Raw genomic sequence first — 25,036 nt, forward strand, 5'->3', positions numbered from 1 at the left:
ACGCTTGCTCCGGTTTAAGTCATAGCAGGCTCCGCCAAAAGATATAACACTGTCAACACCAAACTCCTGAAGCAGAAAATGCTCTGCTGGCAGCACAGCCCCTGCGAGAGCACCCAAGTGGCTGCAGGAGCCTCACACACACGTTTCGGGGCGATGGAGCAGAGAAGTGTTGGGAGATAAGCAGTGTCAGCGCTGTTGCCTGGACTATTTCAATTTAGGAGCAGGGGAGACCTCAGATCTACCCACTCCTGAATTTCCCAGGGCTTTTGGATTTGTGTCGCGGCACGAGTTTGTCTATTCTCGCCCTTTGACATGCTCTCAAAACCAACAAGGCTGTTGAACTCCCGTAGAGGAGCAGCATTTCCAGAGGCTGGCACGTTCTCCACCTCCCCAGCCCCAATAAAAAAAAGACAAAAACCCAAGCAGCACAACCAAACCTTCCTCACCCTCCTCTACACAAATCCCCCAGGCGCTGTGATGTGAGGGAATGGACCTGTAGGTTTCAGGGTGGGCAAAAGTGGCAAATATTTCAAACCCTAGAGAACTTACTTCATGCAGCATCATCTCTCCTTTCCTTTTAAAGACAAGATTTCATGCCTTTGGAATCTCAAGAATTTTGGAATCAGCTCCGATAATTTTTATTAGGTGAGAAATATCGCAGTGCTAATTGACCTTTTTGATCAGCAATCCTGAAATATGCCTACGCGAGGCCGCTGATAAAATCTGCGGGTAGTATTAGCATTGGCAGGACAGCAGCTAGCAGGGAGGGCAGGGCAATTGCACGGGATGACGGGGATACCTCAGCCAGCCAAAAGTATTCAGACAAATCCCAGTTTCACCGAGCTGTGTGGAAAGTTGCAGTTACAGTTGGTATCTACGCAGTGGGAAAATATGTCCTGGAAGGTTTCAGTTGGAAAGGGTGCGGGGGCTGCGTCTGCAGTGATGGTGAAAAACTGTTAGCAATGCAAAAAAAAGAAAGTTTTGATAAATTACTCACAGGTAGAAGTAGTATTTTCAGGTGCCTGCACCAAGAAGCAAATCCAGCTGTATATTCAGCCACCATCCCAAGGGGGATCCTTGGGAAAGCATCCTGTGCATGGGCAGACCCAAACTGCCCCCACAGCAGTCACCCCAGGCCCACGATCTGGGGAGAGGGGGATGAAGGGCTCGGCCGAGCCGCTCGTGGTCAGGGTGCTCGGAGATGAATCAGGATCTGTGCTGGCCCTCGAAGCTAGAAGACTTGCTCTAGGCTAACAGCGAGCTAAGGAGAGGCTGGGAAGGTCTCGCGGTGGGCTCCATCCACCTGGGGATCTGGGCGTGCCCCCAGGAACACCCCCCCCCCCCAGCAAAAGGAGGGCTCAAGGGGGTCTTGCTCATTGCATTTAAGAGCTTAGATGGGGAGGAAAAGTAAATGGGTGCTAATGGGACAGCAGCAGCTGAAGGCAGACAACTGCAAATTGAGAGTGAAGTGCCTTTTGGCAAAGCACTCGGTTACTCGCATGGGAGATGATAGATCTGCATTTCTTGATGTCTTCAGCCCCAGACGGTGCCTTTCTCAATGGCGTGCCTCAGCCAAATACAACCGACTGTGAATAATGGGGGGAAATAAAGAGGAACTGGATAACTTATCCTTTGTTGAAGAGGCCCTTGGCAGGGTGAATCAGCTTTCGGAGGGAAGCACCACTTGGTAAGAAGGACTCTCCGAGGCATGGCCTGTTCTTTTCAGAGTAAGAAAAACCTCAAAGAATCCCATCTAGTTCTTCCTGCTGTGCTAGCCAGCCCTGATCCTACTCAGGGGACAGCTTTGTCTCTCTCCAGTTGTGTCAGGATATTTGTCATCACTGCAGAGGGGAGTTCTCAGAAGTCGCCGGGTGCTTTAATCCTTCCCCTGCAGAAGCCAGCTTCTCTCCAAGTTTATTTCTCCTCCTCTTTCTGAGAGCCGGGCAAGCGTGAGAGAAGCCTGTGGCCTGGGCATGCCAACGAAGCCCTTGGGGGGAACAGAAAAGCCTCTGAGTAAAGCACTTCATCCACAATATCAGTAAAAATGCACTTAACTGGAACTCAGCAGGGCTTGGGTCGGTCAGAAGGGAGTCTCTGCGCCAAGGATGACCGTGGGGTTTGTAGGGGATGCAGTGTATCGGGGCAGCAGGTCCCAGCATAAATCCATCTATCCATAAGGACAACACATTCTAGAAAAAAAAAAGCAGAAATGCAGCCATTTAAGAAATCAAACCCATTACGGTGAGAGGCTCAGCTCTCAGCTTTTAGGAAAACACGTGTCTGTGTCCTTACAGCATCACTGCTGTGGCCATCGCGTCGGAGCAGGATGCTGGAAGGTGTTAGCTCAGCAATAAATCCTTTCAGAAATTCAGGACGAGTTCCTGTACGTACAACACGATGTTTTCTGCCCTGGTATTGACAAACTGAGCAAACTGAAAGGCAACGACACCTTTATTTAGTGTTTTTTTTTTCTCCTCCATTCTTAGAGCTGAGCAACGTAAAAGCTCATTTCCTTAGCAGCCTGTGCTGTAGGGTTTCCCTTCCATCCAAAGGCTCCTGGTAGACACCTTGCCATAACTTTATGCTTATGAAATTGCTCCAACCTCTGCAGCTCGGCTCTCCATCGAACAATGCATTCTCTGTGAACCTCTGAATAGAAAACATCAGCCCATGGTGATAGAGCTCCATTTAGCACCCAGCCCTAGACATGGGATAAAAGTGCTTTTCAACGTGTACTTGGGGGAAAAAAAAAAAGTGTCTTTTAATGCTCACACAGTACTCCTTTTAAAACGCTAACACCACTTAAGGCTATTGATAAGAAGAAGTTGGGCTAATCTTAGCGAGAGGTTCCCACGACCTTTCAGTACGTGCAACACTGCAACTCTTCGTAAAATTATCTTTGCAGGGAAAACAATGTAAAATATACCAAAAGGATTCGGAGCAGACAAATGACCGCTTGTTAGGAACCCAAAACATAAGCAGAGATGTTGGTATGAACCTGGTGCTGAGGCTAGCACAATCCAGAGTGGTTCGGTGGGAATACTGAGGAGCAAAATAAGAGCAAGTCAAAGGCACCAGCAGTGATTTCATGCACCTGGGGAACTCCCTGCCCTGTGATATCCTCTCAGATAGGCTGAAGTAGTGAAGCAGCAGGGATAGAGACAGTGATTCTCTTCGCTTTCTTCGCAAGAACAACAGAAAACTCATATAAAGTTTTTAAACCTCTTTTTTTTAGGAAGCAAACCTGTGGAAGTTTGCAAGAATCAGTGGATATTAGATGCTGTGAAATGAATCCTTAAGCAAACTCACGTAAGCCAGCAGCAGCGTGGTCTGAAGAAAGGCTGGATCAGAGAAGAGAGACAAAAGGAGATTTCTCCTCCCCTGTGTCTCTGTGTACAGTAAAGCGTGCTCGCCAAGAAGCTGCTCAGCACCTCTGCCAAACAAAGCTTTTAGTCTGCATGTCACAGCCGGCCAGGCAGACTGAAATCCCGAGGAACTACGACAGCTGGAATAAAATAGGAATCCTGGCAGAGCAAACGGCTCCAAACGGTGCAGGATAGTAACAGAAAAACTTGGAGGGCTTGGGAGATCATCCTGAAGTGGAAAATGAAATTCGAACAGGTCTCGCGGCGCAGGAAGAAGCACGCTTTTGAAACGTGTCACCTCGTGCCACTCTTTGGGGGGAGTAACGCTCAAAACCAGCTAGCTGGAAAAGTCATCGGTTTTCTAGTTCAGAACCAGACCTTTTCCACGCCTAAACGATAGGAGAAGCATTTCAGCCTTTTTATGGCATGGAAAAAATAAAAATAAATAACTCAAACTCCCGAGACTGCACCTTTGGCTGCCATTGCAGGACGGTGGTCAGACACGTGCTCATAGCCAGGCTGGTGCCCCTGGCTATTGCTCCGGTGCGTATCCTGATGTGATCTCTGGGCTTGCCGCTTCACAGGCCAACCTCCAGCAATCCCCTTAAAAGCAGCAACAAAAAAAAACAGAACAGAGTTGTTACAGAGGGGTTTTAGCACAGAGGTTCCCCCCAGCACACGTATGGGGTTTGCACTGGTACCCTTTGTCCAGATGTCCAGAAGCCTAACTTCTTCAGCATGTATTTAAACATTTCTTAAACTAAAACTTATTCACTCTGATGCAAATGCGCGCAAAAACATGCAAAAAACAAACTAGATTCCTTCATTTTCATCAAGCCTTGGAGATGACAGCAGTAATTTTCTACAGGCTGTCTTCTTAACATTTTTTTTTTTAATGTGGCTATTATGAGACAGAACCTGCAGTTTTGACTCAAGTAAAACTCTTTCTGCTGTCAGTGAGCAGTTTTTTTCCCAGTAAAAGCCATCATTATTTTTTTTTTACTAGTAACAGCTGTTGTCCTGGACTCAGCTCAGCAGCACCCGCTTTTCTCATCAGATGTGCCTGATACAAGCTTCAGGTTCTGAAACCAGGCAGAGCACAGACCTTTGGCTTTCTTCTTTTTAACCAGCTGCAGCTTGAGGCATCCCTGGCCTTCAGGGATGAGCAGGGCACGAGTTTGGCCCCCTGATTTCGGTAAAAGTTCGGTGACTTTTGGCATCACAGCATCAGGATGAAGACAGCTTGCCGGGCTCATTGCTAGGCGCTGCCCAGCGACAGAGAGGAAGACCAGACCCCAAACCACAGTGCCTTGAACACTTAAACATCAATCCTCCTGTGCCCCCACCGTTGTCGATGGGATTTGGGTTCCTAAACACCTTGGTAGTCCTGGTAGATTCAGAAAAAAATGATCTTTTTGCTGCCGTTCAGTGCAACGCCAGACACTTCAGCTTCCTACAATCAGCCTCAAGGCTTCTTTGTCTAACGCGACTTATTCGTAATTACTCAAGCTGCTAATTTTACTCTCATGGAAATGGCGCTGGGATGCAAAGCATGAAGGCAGCTATGCAGATGGGGGATAATGGATGGCAGGAGGAAAGAATGAAGCTTGCACGGCGCAAGAATGGTGCTGGGTGCTGAGCAGCTTCCAAACAGAAAAGCTTTGGGGAAGTCCCTAGAAAAATCAGGTGGTGCAAACAAGCTCCTCTTCAGATGAAGCGCGGAAAAGCTGGAAGGGCGAAACATTCCTTATCAGCTGGAAAAAATCCATCCTGGTGCCACAGGGCTCCCCACTTGAGCACCACAGGCGTCTCTTTTAGCACCAGGTCTGAAGTTCAGCCACCCCAAAGGCAGAGCCCTCGGAAATCCTGACCCAGCCACCTCCAATGTCTTTGTGTCTTCATTTCCTCTGTAGGCAAACTCCAAACGCTGCCTTTAAGCTCGTATTTTGTCACCGCATCTCCACCCGGCAGCTGAGTGGCCACATCCAGGGAATAAATACGCGGAGTTGAGCACTCAGCCACCAGGTCCTCTCTCGCTTTTGGATGCAACGTCAACGCGAGCAGATGCACGCAGCAATTATCAGGAGGCTACCCTAGACACTTCTATTTCAGTGCCTGTATTTACCCACAGAACCAGCACTTGGTTTCCATCTCAAACCTCATTACTCTTTAATAAAAGGAGTTCACGCTCAGTGCATGCATTAGCTCCCTGGCTGGCCTTACCCTATATTTGGCATGCCGTAAAGACGTCAGGAGAGGACAAGATGAGATTCCCACAGAAAGCCGATGTTGTTACTTGTCTCGCATAACGTTGAGAAGTGCTGAAAAGCAAAATGCAGCCTTTAAAAAAAAACACAACTATCAGAAGTGCAATGAATTCAACAAGTTAATAGACTTCAGCACTAATTTGCCCAACAGTAAACCTTCACTTACAAACCACAGATGTGGGCTGAGGTTTTCACATGTCTCTGTTAATTTTTAACATAATGCGTCTGAGCCCTACGGCCAGCATTTTCAACCTTTATTATTTCCTGGGCCTCTAACCTTTTTCCATGGAGGGTTTGGCCATGTGTGCAGGGACGTTGGTGGTTCATTGACTTTCCCTGGCTTCTTTGCACGGGGCCCCTGCAAGGCGCCCGTGGACTTCTGCAGCCCCACAGACCAAAAAACAGGTTTTGCTCTGGATTTCTTCTTACAGAAGAGAACAAACAAAGATTTGGGATCTGTCTTCATTAATGGAAACAAGAGAAAACAAGAGAAGATGATGTTAACCTCTAAGAGACAAAGAGAGATTCCAGCTGCTTCTATCTAGAAGAAAGAGCAGCAAGTGCCAGCCAACGTGCTGAGCCAGCTAAGGACAATCTCTGTAATTGAAGATAACCTTAAGAAAGCATTTTCTTGTTTTATCTTCCTTTATCTTTGTTCCTTTACTCCAAATCTATGTTTTCAGTCCTCTTTCATCTTCCCGTCTTGTCTAGCGGTACGGCTGGGTGAGCACGAGCCGAGACACAACAAGGTGTTCTCCTCCCCGGCTGTGCAGAGCCTTCAAACAGGGATACAGGAACACGGCGACCCAGCTCTGGCACCCCAAGGTGCTGCTCCAGTGGGCGAGGAGGTTTGCTTTGGGTCAGACACAGCTTGGTCACGAGCTGGCAATGGTCCCACGCAGGAGGAAAAAAGTGTCTCCTGTGACCAAAATCTCAAGAAAGGTCTGATCTACAGATCACAGATGGATGATAGAAGATAGATGGATGTGTGCATGAACCCACAGTCTCTAAAAAACGTGCAGTGATCACCTAATATCTGCGTACTACTCATCAGGGACAACTCACCTACACCTTGATGCTCTCCTTGGCCTCGGTACCTCACTGAAACTGTTGGGGCAAGAGGTATCTTAAGTCAAATAACATCCTATGTGGTGTGACAGCAGCTGATGCTGTTCAGAACTGCTCCTCAGCTTTTAATGCCATTTTTGTTTCAGCTTACCCACTGCCTTGTCTCAATTTTAGCCATCTTTATCCATATACATAGCCACGTAAGTACTTCCAGCTCTGCCAAGCCACAACGGGCAACTTTCCGTGTGAGGCCCTAATTTATCACGTGGCCAAAATCCCTCATGTTTTGGGTTTTCAAACGCAATTTTGTGAAGCAGCACGCTCTCAGGCAGTAGCTCAGTGTGTCTATCTAATCACAATTTTTAACAGTCCCTACGATGCGTTGGGTTGCAGCTACATGAATCAGTGCCTTGTAAGAGAACAGAATTATTTCTCGAGTCTTGACCAGGTAAACAGTGGTTTTAACATATCCAATATTCTCTGGAAGTCAAATTACAGCCAAATAATAGACTGAGGCACTTCCAAACCCTGTAAAATGTACTGAAAACCAAAACACTTCCATACCTGCTCGACAAAGAAGGTACAAAATTATTAACTACTCCGCATGGGGCTGCGGTTTTCCCCTCCTGGGAGGCCATTAGCACAAGCTTTCAGTTCCACATGGAAACCACATGCACTTGTTACAGTTGTACGTACTGAAAATCATCAGCACTGTATTATCCTTTCACAAAGCTGGAAACGTGCCCAGAGAAACTCCACGATCCTTCAGCAGGCATCAGAGAGAAGAAAAAGCATTCCCGTTTCCATTGTATGTCTTCTTTATATCTTTAAAAGATAACTTAAGATTAAAAGCAAAGCCAAGTGGTGGAATTATGCTTACCTGAGCCTTGCACATCTGGAGCAGAATGCTACCTTTCGTGATGGGATAAGAAAGAAAATCAGAGCATCCTCGCTCTCCTACACTGTTGCTGGCTCAGATTCACGGTGTTTAGCAGTTTCTTTAAAATCTTAGCTCCTGAGCTTCTGCGATCGAGCTACAGTGATTTCAAGCAGTTTTCTGTGCTAGGAAGACGACATAGGTAAGTGATTAATTTCTGGTTAATTAAGATATTTTAACCAGTGCTGAGGGTGACGCTGAATTCCAGTGCTCCTCTAGGAGAGAGGTGAGGAGGGACAGTTTCAGGCGACACCTTCACTTCTAGAAATGTCCACATCCAAGCAAACGGTTGACACCCATGCCTAAGCTATGGCTGGAAACCTGGCACCATCGAGCACCTTCGCTGAGCTCGAGAGGCCAAAGGAGAGCCTCTCCTACAGCTGCATTTGGGGCTGCTGATATAAAGCACAGTTGCGTAAGTTGTGACAGCTGCCAGAGAAAAAACATCAGGCTGATAACAAGTGTCATGAGGAAGTAGAGACCTCGTGGCATATCCAAACCCTGCGGCTTCCTAGACTAATCTTGTGTCCAAATCCACACAGCATTTCCGAGTACAAAAGCTCTTGCTGTCCAGTACTAAAATCTGGCCTTGCTCCCTTTTGGACGCTGTCCTAGCCTGGAAACCCTCCTGGTCCCTGGTGTAGGCTGTGTCTATAACCTAACCTCACAAGAAACTCCAAGCACTTTAAGCAAGCTGAACAAATATTTGAACGAGGCAGCAACAGGGTGTCTGCAGAGCTGCCTTCTGACCTGCTTGTGCTTTCCCAGCTCTCCAGGCATCTTGCTTTGAAGAGGCTTCTGCTTCCAGAGCCCAGAAGGATTTCTGAAAAATCCCCCTTAGGACTGAAGCCTCAGAAGCCCCGTCCACACACAAACTCTTGTGCAACGGGCTACTGACCGAGTTCAGGACCTCTAGGCACCGCTGCAACAGATTATTTTCTTTCCAGCTGCATTTCTCCTTCCATCGTGTTTTTGCACGCATAATCATAGAAAAACAGAAGGAACTATCAGGAAACAAATTTTTCATTTTCTCTTTCGGGCTCCTCAGTTCAAAGGCTGCTTTCCTAGGAAATAATTGCCCCAAAAATCAGCAGACAGCACTTCTGGAGGGGCGGGGTGGTGGAATTTTTTCACCTAAATTCTGCTGCCTACAAAAATAAGAAGCTGACAGCACCAAGGAATGGTTCTGCCTCTATAAAGTGTTAAAAATCAGTCCGTTTTCCAAATTTGGGGGGAAAAAAAGGGGGAAAATGGTTGCCAACACCTATGTCAGCAAAAATATTATCACTCGATAAAGTGTTACTGGAGAATTGGGTTATAGAGATGCCAGTCAGAGTACAGAATAAAGTACATTGTTGGAAGGGGCTGTTTCCTTGTTGCACCAGATGATAACACCTACCTTACAAACATCCAGCTACAGGTGGAAAAGCCACCCACGGCTACCGAGGAGTGCAGTTCATCTTCAGAGCCTGGTCGGAAGGGAGAGTAAAAAAGGGAAAAGGGTTGAGGATGTGCATTAGCAGAACTAAAACCATTAATAAGCAAAATTAAGCGACCCACTTCAACAGGTTTTCAAAATACACGTCTCCTGAACACCTACGTGCAAGACTGACCTATACGATTCTCCCCAAAGTCCTGGCCCCTAAGTTCACAGCAAATGATCCAGGCATGAGAGATTTTTTAATATTTTACTGATACGAGATTGCACTGGGGGTTTTCTTTGAGCAGCAGCAGCTGATGGCAGCGAACCAAATTCCCCATCTAACATTTCAAGGAAACGAGAAGTGCCTCAGCCCGTGATGAAAACGTCTTCTGTCAGTGCGTAGCGTGCACATATCTGCTGAGTTCATTCGGCAGAAATCCCCCTCTAAAGCGGTCTGAAGCTTTCTCAGAAGACGAATCCCTGAGAATTTCTCTGAAGCGAGGAATTTCTCTTTGCCAGAAGTGTAAATTTGATGAAAAAAATTAGTTTTCCAGTACTTAGAGAAAGCTTTCTCAGTGAGGTTTTCTTTTAAATGCTTCTGGTAGGCTTCCCCTTCCCCAGTCAGCCTCTCCGAAGGGATCCCACAGATCCTTCCCAGCAGGACGGGATGCTCTAAGGGCCAGTCCATTCCCCCAGCACTCACCTTACGCAAACAGCAAGGAAAACCTCATCGGGCCACTGTTGCTTCTTCCCCCTGAAGACAAGAAGCACAAAATTTGGATGAATTTTGGCCAGAAGGAATTATATTTGTCTACAGACTGTAGGATGAGCCTTCCATCAGTGATCTTACAGCTGGCACACCTGGTGATTACAGCCAGGGCTTCTTCCCACTCATACCCCGCTCATCCAGGGAAGCTGCTGCTCCCATTTCAGCTCTCCTCAGCACCTTTCACAGCACGCCAGGCAAAGGTGCAGGAGCAGAGCCCTGAGAAAACACTGCTACCTGCTCTCTTTTGGAGGCACATCTCGAAAAACTATTTTCTATCTCCTTTTCGTACGAAAGCCCTGAAAGCCCAGCCTAGATGGCTAAGACCAGCTGCACTTCGCTTCTTCACTAGAAGCTGAAGGGATGAGAACAGCCTCACCGATACATAAATTTCATGGGAAACGAAATATTTAAGTGCTGGTAAAGCTCGGGATAACACTCAGCCCGGCACAGCGGCAGCAGACAGGTGGATGGGGTCCTTTAGGCCCTGAGGAACAGCAAGTTATTTTTTTTTCCCCTCATTCCAAAAATGCTGGCAAGTTATTTGCTTGCAGAAATATTCAGCTGAGTCTGGGACTGCCCTTCCTGAAGCCGGTGCGGGACTATTTACCTGGGCAGAGCAGAGCAGGGCGTCACCTTGGCTTGGGTCTGATCCGGTCACCCAACAGCCAGCCTGGGGCCATAGCACGGATGAAAAAGAAATCCCTTTTCCTCCTCTGCTGGGGGAGGAGGCAGCCTGAAAGTTATTTTGACTCTTTGCAGAGCCTGCGAGGAGGCTGAGAAGGTGAAGACAGCTTTGCTCACTCTCCCGTGGCGCTCCCCTGTGCATCTGAGCCCGCGGTGAGGCGGGTGGTCGAGTTGTGCAGGATTAGGGAGAAAACACCTGTAATAGGCGAAGGCAAGGGATATTAGAGGGTCAAAGGCCATGGGAGAAAAAAAAAAATCACAGTCCTACTCACAGGAGGAGCAGCAAGAGCATATTAGGACCGCAGGCATCTCCTGTCTAAACCTTGTTGACCATTTTCCCCTCATCGACAAAGCTTTGAGGAGGTCACGTTGGGAAACTGTGCTGTAATTTGCCCCACTTCCCATCCTTTCTCTCCGATTTTCTCCCTCGACTGCTGCCATAGTAAAGATGCATCAGGACGGCACCCACGTCCCTGCTGCAAGGGGGGACGGAGGCCAGGGGGGTGGCAGAGAACACGTCACAGGGACGGGTGTCCTCTGGCATCCCCAGACAGCACTCATGGTCCCAAGAGGATGAAGGTCTGACTTCCCAGGGCATTTTTTTTGGGGGGTACAATGCTTCCCAGGGCATTTTCAGGGGGGTATCATGCGGGGGGCCACCAGCCACCCACCTGCCCTGTGACATCTTTTTCCTAGGGCTCTCCTCGTCTTCTGTTCTAGGACGAATCACGCACAGCAGGAGGGACAAGGAGGGTAATAGGAAACAAACACCTCCCAGGTCTGGCAGCCCCGCAGCTGATAATGAGAAACACTTTCTCTAACAGAAGGCTTTTGAAGACAGAAACATTAAAAAAAGGCTTAACGTTAGAAATCGGGACAAATCGTGCCAACACAAGGATTATGTAAACTCGATTTCTTGTCGGTGAGTTGGTCCCTGCGGCCACTCCGGGGAGGGAAGGGGGCACGCTTCCAAGGCAGACAGCGAGCATTTTGCCAGGAGGATGCACAGAGGTGGGTGATGCTCCAGGGAAGCCCAGGCTAAGCCGTCAGGGGCTTATGTGCCCCCCCTTAATTCCCCCAGCGCCCAACAGCAAAGGGCTCGGGGGGTCCCGTCCCTGGGGAGAAAATCCCACTCCTGCCACAGCTTTTGGCTTTGCAGGGGCTAGGGATCTCGTGATAACAGCCCAGCAGGTATTCACAGCCCGCAGGGCATTCCCAGCCTTGTATTTCCCCCAGGAAAGCAGTGCCTCGTGTTCCCAGCATGGTTAAGTAACCTTTTTTTCCCCCCCCCTCTTATTTTCTCCCCCCTCCCCACGCACACACCGGTAGCCCCTGCCCCATCTCCCGTTCGCACACGAGCTGAAGCCGCCAGAGGACCGAAGGCGCTGTTATTAATAATGCTCTTTTATGTGGGTTTAATCATCTCCCGGGATCTGCCAGACCGCAAAACTTGAAACTATGAATGTGACTCACTCCGGGAGCCGGCGTTCATTGGCCACCAAACTCTCCTGATTTCGCCCCGTCAAAGTCCCGTTCCTATTGGAAGAGAGGGCCTGAGGTGTTACCTCTGCTGTAATCGAATGTCACTGACTCGCAGTAACCCCAGAGGCCCGTATCACCCCATCTCCTAGCCTGCCCTCCAAATCACTCATTCAATCCCCAAGCAGCCCGGCAACAAACCCGGAGCGCAGCCTGCGAAGCTCTTGCAGAAATTCCCCTCGCTACGGACCTGCTTCCTCCGTTTACGGGCCAGCGTATTTCACAGAGCGAGGCTATCTGCAAGAGCGGGGGGAAAAAAAAAAGATTATCCTCAAACATATTAAATGTCCGGATTTGCCACGGTGCGCTTACAAAAAAAAGAGGATTTTTGATGCAAAGCCTCAGTCTGTTTTGAATTAGTATCAGATCCTGCTCCGGAGCTGTTCCCTGACCTGGAGGGGAGCGCTGGAGATAAACGCAGCCCAGATAGAGATGGATGGATTTCAGAAACGTTTCTAGAGTCAAACACGGCCTTGGGAAGCGATTCATAAAAAAGAAAGCCGATCCATATGGATGCCGTATAGCTCAGCGCTGGCAATTTAAGGCAAGCCATAGCTCGTAAAACATTAAAACACATTGAATTGCTGTGATGCGCACAGATTGCTTCGGCTGCTGCTCTTCTGCCTCTCCCAGAGCTACAGCTAGACAGAGGAGCTCAGGTCAGGCCAATGTCATCCTGCACCTGCAAGCCATGGAGTGGATCAGAGACTCACAAAAGGGACAAAACTCTAATCTGCGCGCTTCGCTTACACATCGCCTCTCTCTCAAACCCAGCAAAGCAGAAGGGAGAGGATTCCCAGTTACGCGGAAGCAGAAAACGTCCAATTTCACAGAGGTGCTGGGCTCAGCTGCTGAAAAGGAAACTTATACCAGAAGTTTGACCCTTTACCTGAGCTTCAGATGGCAATAGATGAGATGGACACACTGTCCCAGGGCCTGTGTGTACCTTGTTAGTTCAGATGTTAAAAAAAAAAAAAGGAGTGAAGCCTGAAGCTTACGTTTTAGGGAAGGAGAGCACTGTGTCTTTGCAACAATTCACGTTAAATAGTAACTAGCCTGAAAACTTCCTCCGGCCTCTGCACGGTTCCCTTGCAAGCTTTCTCCATCCGCTGCGGTATTCAGTCTGTGCAAGATTCAGGGGGTGAGGCTGCACAAAAGGAGGATATTTTTGCCTTTTCAGAAAATGAGTTAAACAATTTGGTTAATAAACTAAAGAATTTTGTTAAAACAGTTTAAATTACAGCAGATGACATTAGGTAGTGCTCCTTTTGGGGAGACACCTTTTCTCTCCCCCTCTCCCCAGTTTATTCCAGACACGCTCTGAAACGCAACTAAAACCTTAAAAACATAACTTGTTTTACATGCTTCTCGAAAGCCTTCAGTATCCCGGTGTATCATGCCGATTACTCAAGTTAATACGTTTTTTCCCAGGCATCTCCACTGAGCAGATTTCCTCCCTCCTCTGCAACCAGAAGGAAGGTGGTACCAGGGGTCAAAGAGGAACAGAAAGTCCCAAGGAAGGATGGATGGAGAAGAAAAGGATGTCTCCTCTCTAGCTGTTTGCTTTGAGTAGGACGGGACATTCACAACACATGACAGGCTTCACATCACATGGGAAAGGTCACTCACATCCCTGGTTTTTCCATCCTGCCTTTGCACAACGTGTTCGGCTTCCCAGCGAGCTGTGACCACGTCACTCCTTGCAAGCCACAGTCCTATACCGACATCTTTTGCCAACACCCGCTTCATTCCACAAATGTTATTAAAAAAAACCCCACTAAATTACTTGAGAGTAATGTAATTGAGAGGTCAGTGGAGTTACAAAGCACGCACATGGCTGTTTTTCCAATTACTCACGCACTGGAGAAAATCCTTGTTTACCCCATATTAGCAGGCCTCGTCTGTTACAAGACCAAAAATAACCAGACTAAAATAGAAACATACTCGTTTGGTCACCGTGACTTTAGGGTCAGTCTCTATCCTCTCTTGGAGCCTTGAACGCTGGCCAGCGTTCCCCAGTTGCCATCATCCCATGCCGGGAAGGAGATGCAGCAAGGCAGCTCCTGAACCTAGAAGCCTAATGCAAAAGGATAGGCACAGAACTGAAACACTTTTTTTTTTTAATCTTAAATGTAAATACCTTATCACTGATTACCAGCGCTATTATCTTCCTGAGCCATTCCACAGCTTCGATTTGCTGTAATTCACCCCTGAGATAAGTAGTTCAGCAAGCTGAATCAGCTACAAGGTATTACACGCCCGTGCCATGCTTTTGAGAAAAACTCGAGTGCAGGTGTCTCAACTGAGGTCGGGCTTTCCAGCATTCACAGATACCATAAGGCTATCGGGCTCCTGAAGGCAGCGCGCACTGCAGGCTTTCCTAGAAGCCTTCTCCATGAGTTTTGTTGCCAGGTCACGGCTATTTATGGCTGTTCGTAAGACAGAGAGAAGCAGGAAAGCACAGTCTGGCTTTCATCCCGACCGAGCACGCTGCGTTACCGCAAGGTACAGCCCGCTCCGGCCCCACAGCCCGGTTAACTTCAGAGATGTTGTGAGGGAGCGATGTGCTTCAACACAGGCAGTGGGGTTTTTTTTTTTTCATAAAAAGCGAGTGTTTCAGGAAACCTTCCAAGGCAGCCAGCGGCGCTGCGTTGGGCAAGCCAAAACATGATGCGCGCTGGACACCGCTCCCCACTGCGGCCTGCCAGCTCCTTTCCCCAGCCAGCTGTTTTACGAGATGACAAGTTTTTCCATGCACCAGGATGGAATTTAAAAAGCAGCGGTCAAGCTAGCAGCAAGACACACAGATGGTTTCACTGTCAGGGCAGCAGCAGACACACATCTTCCTGCCAGCAGAGGCTCGGACCCACGCTGTCTGGGCCTCAGGTCTCCCCATTGACTCAGACCAATCGCCCTCGTTCCTAGAAAAACTTTATGAACTCTGATGGGATTCAAGATAGAAGAGCCAGACCCACCCCAGAGCCGGAGCAGAACCGTAATTAAAGGTACAAGAGCGAGGAAATCCTGCTGGGAGGTTCTGCTTCTGATCTAGGCGTGCTTTTTTACGAGCCCACCGCCACACAGCAGCACTGAGGGGACTCCTCTCCGCCTCGGGTGGATGTTGGATGGACCCTTTCATCCCTCCCACCACGTGTACCAGCCCGAATATTTACTTGTTCCGCAGGTGTGGCTGACTCCTGGCCTCTTTGGAGAGCCACCACGTGCTCCAAGAGCCGTTGGTGACCGTTGCTTTCCAGTCATTACGCTCGCAATAAAAACGGAGAAAGCCCATAAAAGCAGAGAGGAAAAAAAAAACCAGCTCGAGCGCAGGCTCAGCCCAGGAAGGGGCAGGAGTTACATCGGGCTCAAATCTTGGCCTGGGCTTGCTGCCAGGCACAAAAAGCTTCCTGCAGACCTGGTGTGGAGACAGAGCTTTGTCACGGCCTGGGCCTGAAGGCCTAGGTCTGAACCACCTCCGAAGGGGCTTCCAGGAACCCCTGTGCACCGATGGGGGACCGTGGCTGGAGCGAGGTGGGACAGGCAGCAAAGCGTCTTCAGGCCCCAGCGTTAGGCAGCAGCTTGTGGGGGCTAAAACTCGCAGAATCAGGGTGTGAAGTTCACCCAGATCCCATCAAAGGCACCACAGCTTTGTGGTGGGTCGCTCTCTGGAGCAGGACTCCTTAGGCTGACCGGCACGAGAGCTGCAAAATCCGTCTCCATCTCTAGCACCGAGCCATTTCCTCACCTCAAGCCAAGGACCTAAGCTCCGTGCCTCAGTTTCCCTGCCTGCTACAGGAGCCCGGAAGCCTTCCAGCAAAAGTAATGCCACGTGTGAGAAGCAGGGATCGTTGCAGTGTAAATATAATCCGTGTAAATATAGTAGTTTCTCGTATTACTTGCGGCTTGCTTCCTCTCTCTGCTGGCTCGCAGGAGGTGGAGCGTCACCGCAGGGAGCCCCGCTCACGCCACCGCCGTTTCGGGACACGTTGTTCGATTCGCACCAGCCTCCTACATCATGTTTCTTTCAGGAATGCAACAAAAAGAGCGTGGGAAGCACGGAGGGACCAAGCCACTGATCTACGGCACTCAGAAAAATCCCGGCGCGCTTGCTCCTTTCTCCCTTGCCTCTGCTCCTTTGTAGTCGTGACCTCTCCCTGACGAGGCCAAACTTCTCCTTGATGGTATTTCAGAGCTGACCAGGGCACTGAATGAAGAATTAGCCAGAACACAGCATTCTTTGTTAAAATACTTATTTTAACGTATGTAAATGGGGCAGGTTCCTGCTCAAACTCGTACACCCATCAGCAGGTACGGACCTTTCGTGAGTGGCAGAAGCCAGAGCGTAGCCAAGCGCACGTTTCCGTGTAACGCAGGCTGCATTCCTCCATCACAGCCTTCCCAGAGCAATTTGATTGTGTAAAGTGAAAATCAAACACGACATTTTGCAGGGCAAGAACTCTTTTCATCCCTTCCAGCAGGCTCAGGGTTCTCATGCTGTCTCTTCTCGCCGCCAAGTTGTCAGAGCTGGCTTAGGGATCCCAAACAAGGCCCAACATCCCACAGCGCAAGCTGGCAGTACCTCCAGACCTCCCCAAGAAATCTCATTGCTCCTCGCTCTGTTTTTCCTGACGTTCCTTTGTCCCTTACCTTTTCAGAGGTGACACTAGATGTCCCGGATGCAAATTAACTGGAAACCTTCACAAGAAGGCGGCAGCAACTTGCAGATCACAGCACTAATTGTGGGACTATCTCCTGTAAGCACCAAGCTGTTTAGATACCACCTGGTGCATGAGGTGGAGAAAAAAGGGCAGAGAAGTCTCGTTCACCTGTTGCTTTCCTGTCAATGGTAAAGTACTCTTGTAAAACGCTTTTCAGACACTGACTGCTGTTATCGGGGTCATCCTGGGGCTTCGTGTACCGAGAGATGGACATTCGGATCCTGTTCACAGCTCCACGTCTTGTCCCATGCTTAGGTCAACCCCATTGACAAACCCAAAAATCAAGGTTTGACTTGAGGCAATAAAGAAGAAAGAAAAGGAAATTAAAAAACCGAGAGAGAGGGGGAGGAAGATTAGAAGCTAAAGGGCATCCAGAGCCTCGTACAAAGCACTCCTCTTTCTTTTTGATCTTGTTCTTGGTCAAGAAGATCCTTCCCACTTCTGTACAGTCACAGGCCACATTACGGTCTGCTTTCTTGACAAGAAGAAACACAACGCCAGAAATTTGCAGAGAGCATCTGCTCTCATACAAACCTGAATAAGGGTCACATTTTCAAAGAGGCCAGCGCCCATTATATCCCAAGCCAAGGACATGAGAGGGCCAAAAAGATCTGAGGGTTGCCTGCAGCTCTACAATATGCTTTCCACACAAACGTAGACGAGCAGTTTAGGGCCCCTCTCCTTTCCACCACGCCTCGGTCTCCCTGATCATATAACAGTGCACATTCCTCCCTCATCAAAGAGGTAGTTGCAAAGTTTGTGAGCAGAAGTGTGCTCAGCAAAGCGCTGGGATCGTTGGGTGAGAAAATCTGAGCATAGTGCACACAGGTAATGCTTCTATCGTGCCCAGAAAAAGAGCTGCCCTTATCATGTATCCACCTGACACCTTCATACAGCTGGGGTCTTACTCCCAGATGGGGCTTTTACCTGCAATAGCAATCGAATTTTGGCTGGGTTTCTTAGGGAGTGAGGCTTGCACGAGTAACTGAGCAGGTCTCTGCTTTGGTCTCCTTAGTTTGAGACTGTAGTCAGCATTGACACCTCTTTCTTGGGGTTCCTCATCGTATCAAGACTTATAAACAGCAGGAGGAATAACAGTTTTGGTGGACTTCAGAATACATCCTACTTTTTAAAAAAAAAAACACAAAACAACTCTACAAAGTAAAGTTCTCCAGGGAAAGCACAGAGCATTTACAGCCACTGAAGAGAAGGGTTTCCGATGGAAAGTGGAGCTCCTCCATCCCAACAACGATGCGCTGGAGATCTGTGTCGCCTCATGCAGGAATATGCCACCTCTGACTGATCCCAGGGAGGATGGATGCATGACATGAGCAGGTTCAACTGGTGTAAGGGATGAGAAGTGCAAGTCGTAGCTCATGCCGAGGCTTACCTCACGTACCGTGCCATCCTTCAGTACGCTCAAGCCCTAAAAAAGATGTTGGCAAGACCAAACACATCTTAAGAGCGGTTAGGAGATCCAGGAAAAAAAGGTTAGCCCCTAACAACTGCTAGGAAGCAGCGGGATACATCCATAAACGCAGATACAGGATCTTAGAGCCTATCACAAACTGGGGCTGGTCTCAGTGAGCCAAGAGGTTCTGCCAACTCCAGTATTTTCACATACTATTTCCTTCATTACACACATTTGCATACATATTTCCTGCATTCCTGCATGAAGAGTGCCCGTTTCCAAGAACTTGACGCACGCTTTGTGCCATGAGGTTAGAGACAGCAAGAATTAAGGAGTTTAGGTTCTGGTGCAAAAGGAAGACAAACAGAACCACACCATTACTGCAGCCATCCCAAAACTATTTGTGCCACCAACGACAAGATTCAGCTCTGCCCAGCGTTGCAGCAAGCCTATGTATTAAAATTTGGATCCGACTAGAAAATGGATCCGTACAGGCAGCGACCTCTTACTTCGGACACATGACTGCAAGGTGTAACTGTACAGATGTGTAGAAATTGGGGATAATTTTCATTCCTGTATTATTCACTGCCTTGCTTCCCTTTGCGGTTCATGCCTCAGAGACAGCAAAGACGACTGATACGCGGGATTATTCTTGTTAATGAGTGAACGGGAAAGAACCCGGAATAGGCTCTCAGTTTCTAGACGGAGCTTCAGGGATTGGCACTCAGAAAAACCCTATTTGAATTTGCTTTGGTTGAGAAATCTTGTTTAGACTCCGCTTTTATCTCACCCAGCAGTTCGTTAGTCATTATGGCACGCGCACGTACCTGTGAGAACCAAGCAGGGTTGCGAGCACAACGCCACCATGGGCCTTTATGTCACGTTGTGATGCTCTAACCCTTCCCTCCACAGGAAAACACCACTCTGGTGACACGTATCTAAGCACAAGGCATCCTGGATCACTTGGAGATCTTTCCTTTGCAGTTGTGATGCTCCTAGCAAGGGGACTTAATACCCAGCTCCATGCCTTCTCACTGGGGAGATGTCAGAAGAGGAAGCCAAACCCCAGGCAGCAATGACGAGAAGCTTGCAGATTTCCTGTTGGGTCATCTATCAAGAAGGATTGACTTATTTCCCTTCCATATTTTCTCATTTATTCATGCTGAACGCTCCCCTGTGCTTCCCATCTCCGCAGAAGGTACCTCACTGACTGAGAAATGCTCATTCAAAGGACAAGACCACCACATGCCATCAAAGTGGCAGCCCCGAGATACATTTGCATGATTTTAAACCAAAATAATTCTGTCTCTTGAGAGTTCAATTCTTCATATGACTTCGGGATTTCTTGAGGATCAGATTGTTATTATCTATAGTTTCTGAAATGATTTCTATTCGAAAACAGTACACAAGTCACAAGTCACACTCGAGACATTACCAGGTCTCATTTGAAGTACGTAGTATTTATTAAAATTATTACATGTGCAATTAGTGTTCTTTGAAATACTATTTGTGTTTTTAAAAGCAATCTTGTTACTTACTTCGGAGCTCAACCTTTTTCTGGTTGGAGAGGGCAATCAATTTCAGAAGTTTGGTCCGCGTCTCAGAACCTGCTGACGAGGTCACTGTGTTTGTCCTAAGGAAAGACCTTTCATTTCCATGAAGAGATGAATTATTTCTAATTATTTCAGTTAATTATTTCAAGTTTAATTCAATTTCACATACATACTTGACACGCAGAATGCTTAGAGACTGTAGAGCTAGATATTTTTAACTACCTCTTTCTGTCCTGTCTCCATTACTTTTTCCTCCAATCATCCTTTTCTGAAAGTCTAGGGGCAGAGAGATTTTTTTCTTTCCTCTTAATTTCTTGATACAAGGCAACTTCGTGCATCATTTGGCAGTTCAGCGCAAGCATTTTGTACTTGAATTTCCAGAAAAAGAGGGTGTTATTTACATTTCCAGTTGCAACACTTTTTCTGTGTAAAAGCTCTTGGATTTCACCAATCGCCGCCTTTTTTTGAATAAACAGTCGCCGGAGGCAAAAACACTGCTGGGCAGAGAGAAATCATAGCTGCTCTCGGAGACGCAGAGAGACGCCGCTGGCTTCAGCTGATGAACTTGCTGGAATTGCTGGATCAGCCCCAAAATTTCAGCTTCCCGGTGACAACGCACAAATTATCTGCCTTCTGGCAGAGCTTCGTGGCATCTTTCAGCAGAACGTGTTGATTAGCCACCAATTTGGTTGAAGAATGAGTTGAATTTGGTCACTGACCAAAGCATTCAGGTGCCAAACTTAAGTAGGGGCTGAAATGAACCCAGGGCATCCCACCCTCAGCGCAGCCTCCCAAAATGCTCTCATGGCTGCGATCCAAAGCACACCAGAGCCCCCGGAGAAGTCACAGCTGTAATTCTGGGAAGGTTTTAATCCTCTGCTGCTGCCCAGAGGGTCAGGGAAGCAGCAAGGTGCTTGCCCCGCCAATCGCTCTGCTGAGAGGGTGTGGGGTAGTTTTTGCTGTCTGACGGCACCGACCCACCAGAGGTGAGCTGCTCTGCCAACAAAAGGTCTGGGAGCAGCATTTGAAGAAGCATCTCTGAAGTCCAAATGCAGGAGCCGTAGGTAAAACCAGAAAAAGGCCCAAGCGGGGGGAAAAAAACATCATGGAAAAAAGATTTGTGACCTCTTGGGATCCTCCAGCCTGAGAGCATTTTTCTTTCGGGGGCCTCTGCACTGCAACAGCTGTGCACGCACAAAAAAAATACAGAAGAGTCCAAATAAAACAGCTTCTCCTCCCAACCCAAGCACCCTGCAGGACCCCCCCCCACCCTCCATGACTTCTGTTTGGGGGTCTGAAGCATCACCCCGGTGCTGCTCAGCACCAGCACGCAAACAGCAGTGGAAGTCCACAGGTGCCTGAAAACCTTCCAGACCAGGAGACAGATCTATGGGGCGCTGCGGGGTTAACGCCTGGGAGGGAGAAATCCTGGGAAGGAGCCCCAGCTTTTATTGCTGGAGCCTTGCAGAACCCAGTGTAACGCTTCAAGTGCTTCGCCCTTTGTCAGCATCACATTTTTCACATCCAGACGTCGGGGAAAGCACACAAGGAGCAGAGCAGGAGCACCGAGGGGAAGGAGCTCATCTGCTTTTTTTTTTTTTTGCATTATCATCTCAGATGTTGATTTTCCACATGCCTCGCCAGCTCCACACAAGCTTTTTTTTTCTTCCCCTTCCAGCGTTTCATTGAGAAACAAAGCTCAGACGCACAACTCTGCCCCTGCTGAAGGGTGGAAAGAGCCAGGGCTGGCCGCTGGTGAGTGCTGCTATTCATCTGACTAAGCAGCGTTTGATATTTGGGCACAGTGGGTCTCAAGTTTCCCTCTTCCCTCTAGCAAGATATGGGCTGACTCGGCAGCAGCCAATCTCAGGCGGAGGCTGCAGATGATGCCAGAGGGAGGAGGAGAGGCGCACACACGTCCCAACAACAGGGCACGGCGAGGCTCCTCCAGGGCTGCGTGAGCGTAGATCCAGCGAGGCTGACCTCAGCTGCACGGCACCGCTTCCCCTCCTCCTGCACCTTCTGGCAGAGTTATTCAGCCTCCAGTTCTTTTTGTTTCCCGGTCGCCTGCGCTGGGTTTCGCTTTTCTTCGCCCATTTTACGAGGGCCGTGTTTCCTGCCGCTGCACGGCTCGCCTGCTGTTGGAATCGGAGCCAAGTGGAAGCCGTATTACGAGAGCGGCGGTTTCCCAACTCAGCCCGAGCTTGGTGCAATCTACCCGGCAGCATAAAGGGAAATCCTTTATGCAAGCCGGTGTTTCAGAGGGAAGACAATCAGTTAAACGGGAGTTGAAGTCGTACCAAAAGCGACAGCTTGCTGAACTGGCTGAGTGTTGCAAGGAGGCCGAGTTGAATCCCTGACTCAGAAATGCCTTCCCTGGATGGAGAGGGTCTGAGTCAGGCGCCAGTACCACAGTCGAGTCTTTTGGGAGGTGTAAACCACCAAAAAAAAAAAAACCTCATCTCAGCGGATGTGTCACTGTCCAAGCACAATGCAGCCAGCTGGGAGAAGCTGGCTGTAAAGCGTTTGTCTTTGTTGCCTAAAGCATTAAGTCCAATTTGATAGGGAAACTTTGTGGTATTGGGAAGACCTATAAAAATCCTATAAGCTTTGCATCCTTTTCCTTTGCCACATCCACTTTTCCTTCTCTCCACCGCCAAGACTTTGTAATTAACTACAAGCAATGACTAACACAGTACAGTTTAATATGAAAGCTCAAGTAAGTGCTATCATAATGGCAGTTAAAAGTATTACCCGTTTCCAATTTGAGCACTAAAATCCTCCTCTACACGACTTAAAAATCTATTTGCAAATGTTATTTTTCAAAAAGTAATAGCCCTTTGTCATCTTATTTTGCACCAGACCTCTCACAACCATCACTTCAACATTGCTTCAGTCTCCCACCTCCATCAGAGCTGTCCCCCCCAGAAAAACACACACAATTGTCACCTTCACTTTAACTTCATGATGCCCCCGAGTTCATAAAGTTTGCAGAGTTGCTTGTGTAACTCACGTGCAAACTAAGTTGAGCACCAACACTTCTCTTGGATGACAAGAAACCTTTATCAGCCCTGAAGGCATCCACTCACCCAAAAAGCTCTGTAGGGACCCTAACCCCAGTCCCATTGAAGCAAGTGTGCGTGGAGGAAGCACTAACTCCAGACCACAAGTGCTGTGAACACTGCAAAGCCACAGCAGCCCATTAAGAGCAGATCCTGCATCCGTTTGAGGCATCTTGGGGGATGAAACCGGGGTCTCGCTCCCACTAGATGACCCCGAAAACCTTGGCTGCACAAACACCGTGGCATATCCTGACCTCCCCTTGACACTGCTTGGCTGAAGTGCCCCAGAGCACGCAGTCCCTACTAAATACCCCACAGAAGACCTAGAAGGTAATGGAGCAGTAGGTGGTGACTGAGCAGAGATGGAGGAGCAGGACAGGTATAACTAGATAGCTAGCTGCTGCTGAGTAAGCCCAAAGCCCAAACCCGAACGTGGTCCAAAACAAACAAGGGGAGACTCCACTTCTCCAAGGAACAGTTCGTTCGGGTCACGCCGTTGAAGCCTCAAGCGCCTAACAAAAGAGCAACACCTCCCTAACCAAGCATCTCCACCCTCTCAAAGGCTTCATGCTCACGGGTATTAAGCACACCCCTCAAAGTAGAATGAAGAGGTTAAACCCAGGAGAAAGACCATGGCATACAGAGTTAAACCACAGACTTTGAGCCCTACTTGCTCTGATTGTCTTAAGTGGTCACACACCAGTGAGAGGAAGCTACCTCCAGCTGTGAGTACTCACAGTGCTGTAGTTTTGTGTTTCATAAGAGAAAAGTAAGCCTTTTTCCCCCCCAGTTCCTCAGGAGGGATACAAGATGTGGTGCTTGGACACTTCTGGCTGAACCATAGGAGGATGAGCAGCTTTAAGCCTGGCCCATAGGGATCCAGAGGGCTGGAAAGGTTTGCTTGTGCCCTAAGGCACACCATCAGCAGTGCAACCACCACCCCCAATGCCTCCCCAGAGAAGGAAGAAAAAGGTTGACCAGTTAGTTGTTCATCAAATAGGCTTCAAAACTGTCCGTAGGTTCCCTTGTTCTGTCAAGACACTGCGCTCCTACCATATAGCCTTCAGGCTGAGACTGGATGAGTCCCACCACATTTAGCAACTGCTTCCATGTGTGCGTGACTGCTCCTATCATCCAGGTTTGGAGAGAAGAAGTGGGAAGAGAGGAGTTTCCTTACCCCTTCTCAGCTCGAGGAGAGCTTGGAGAATGCTGCCACGAAGCCTGCAGAAGCCAGCAACGCCTCAGCTCATGTGCTGTGTGAGCATCAAACTGTCAGCACCACGTAAACGCACCGAGAGCTGTTCACTGCACGTGCGACAAGCAGCTCTATAAATCACACAAAGCATTATTAGAAACACAGTCTACATCACTGGAGCTTTGTTTCTCCTGAAGATCCCTCCCTTTGCTTTTCAGGGCAGAAACTCATGGATGTAAAGGGACATAGAGAAGGCCAGCTGCAAGCTCTCTAGCAGCCCAGCAAGTACCTTGATAAGCTTCAGGAATATTTGTGGTGGTTGATGAACCAAAGGATTTCACTTGAAACAAATACATGCTTTAAAAAGCTGATGGTCATTTCAAAATACGCCCAGCTGACCCTTACACCGGTCTCAAAAACAATACATTTACATAAGAAATCAAGCTCCCCTCAGAACAAACACCAGACTGCACAATGCCTTTACTCGGCAAGCGCTGAGAACACTCATTTCTTAACCGACCTTCGTGAATGTGACACACACCAACGTAACCTTGCCTTACCCCATCCAGGGTTCAGACTGCGTGCCTGCACAGCAGTCGTGCCACACAAAGAAGCACGGCAGAGCTCAAGCACCAGGCCAGGGCAAACCAAGCAGCTCCACAAAACAGTGAAGGCTTCCACTCCCTCTTAAACCCCCACACCCTTCCAGCATTACAACAACCATAGCCTCCATTTTGAGAGCTGGGGCTCCTGGGCCTTAAATACCTCCTTCCATCACCTGGATCCCTTTACCGCAAGCGTTTCAGGATCTGTTTCAGCTGGCGATGCTGCAGGGGACTGGTCTGAGAGCCAGGTGTTGAATTGTGTCCCCGAGCTCCCCACCTGGAGCCTGTTTTTGATCGCGGTCAGCAGCAGCCCTCAGCTGCTCAGGTCCATGTCGGGAAACAGGCATCTAGCAAACCCAGTGCCAGGAGGAGCTCAAGGGCTGGCAAAGAACAGGAGATTGGGGTCATGAATTTGAAATTCGGATTTCGAATAACTATTT

General features: G+C 48.6%; 1 long non-coding RNA gene across 1 annotated transcript in view; it reads right to left on the reverse strand.

Moving 5' to 3' along the window:
• Nucleotides 1–24,707, reverse strand: part of LOC310888654 — a 61,120-nt gene extending 36,413 nt beyond the window's left edge. The window contains exons 1-11 of the long non-coding RNA XR_014575996.1: nt 23,974–24,707; nt 12,194–12,289; nt 11,987–12,049; nt 11,185–11,341; nt 10,437–10,709; nt 9,764–9,814; nt 9,037–9,106; nt 7,581–7,762; nt 5,589–5,686; nt 2,293–3,968; nt 800–2,189 (exon numbers count right to left, since the gene is read on the reverse strand). This is a non-coding gene — a long non-coding RNA (uncharacterized lncRNA). The remainder of the gene's footprint in view (nt 1–799; nt 2,190–2,292; nt 3,969–5,588; nt 5,687–7,580; nt 7,763–9,036; nt 9,107–9,763; nt 9,815–10,436; nt 10,710–11,184; nt 11,342–11,986; nt 12,050–12,193; nt 12,290–23,973) is intronic.
• Between the last annotated feature and the right edge of the window lie 329 nt (nt 24,708–25,036).

This window comes from Anser anser (genome assembly GCF_964211835.1).
Source record: "Anser anser genome assembly, chromosome: W".
Classification (NCBI taxonomy): domain Eukaryota; kingdom Metazoa; phylum Chordata; class Aves; order Anseriformes; family Anatidae; genus Anser; species Anser anser.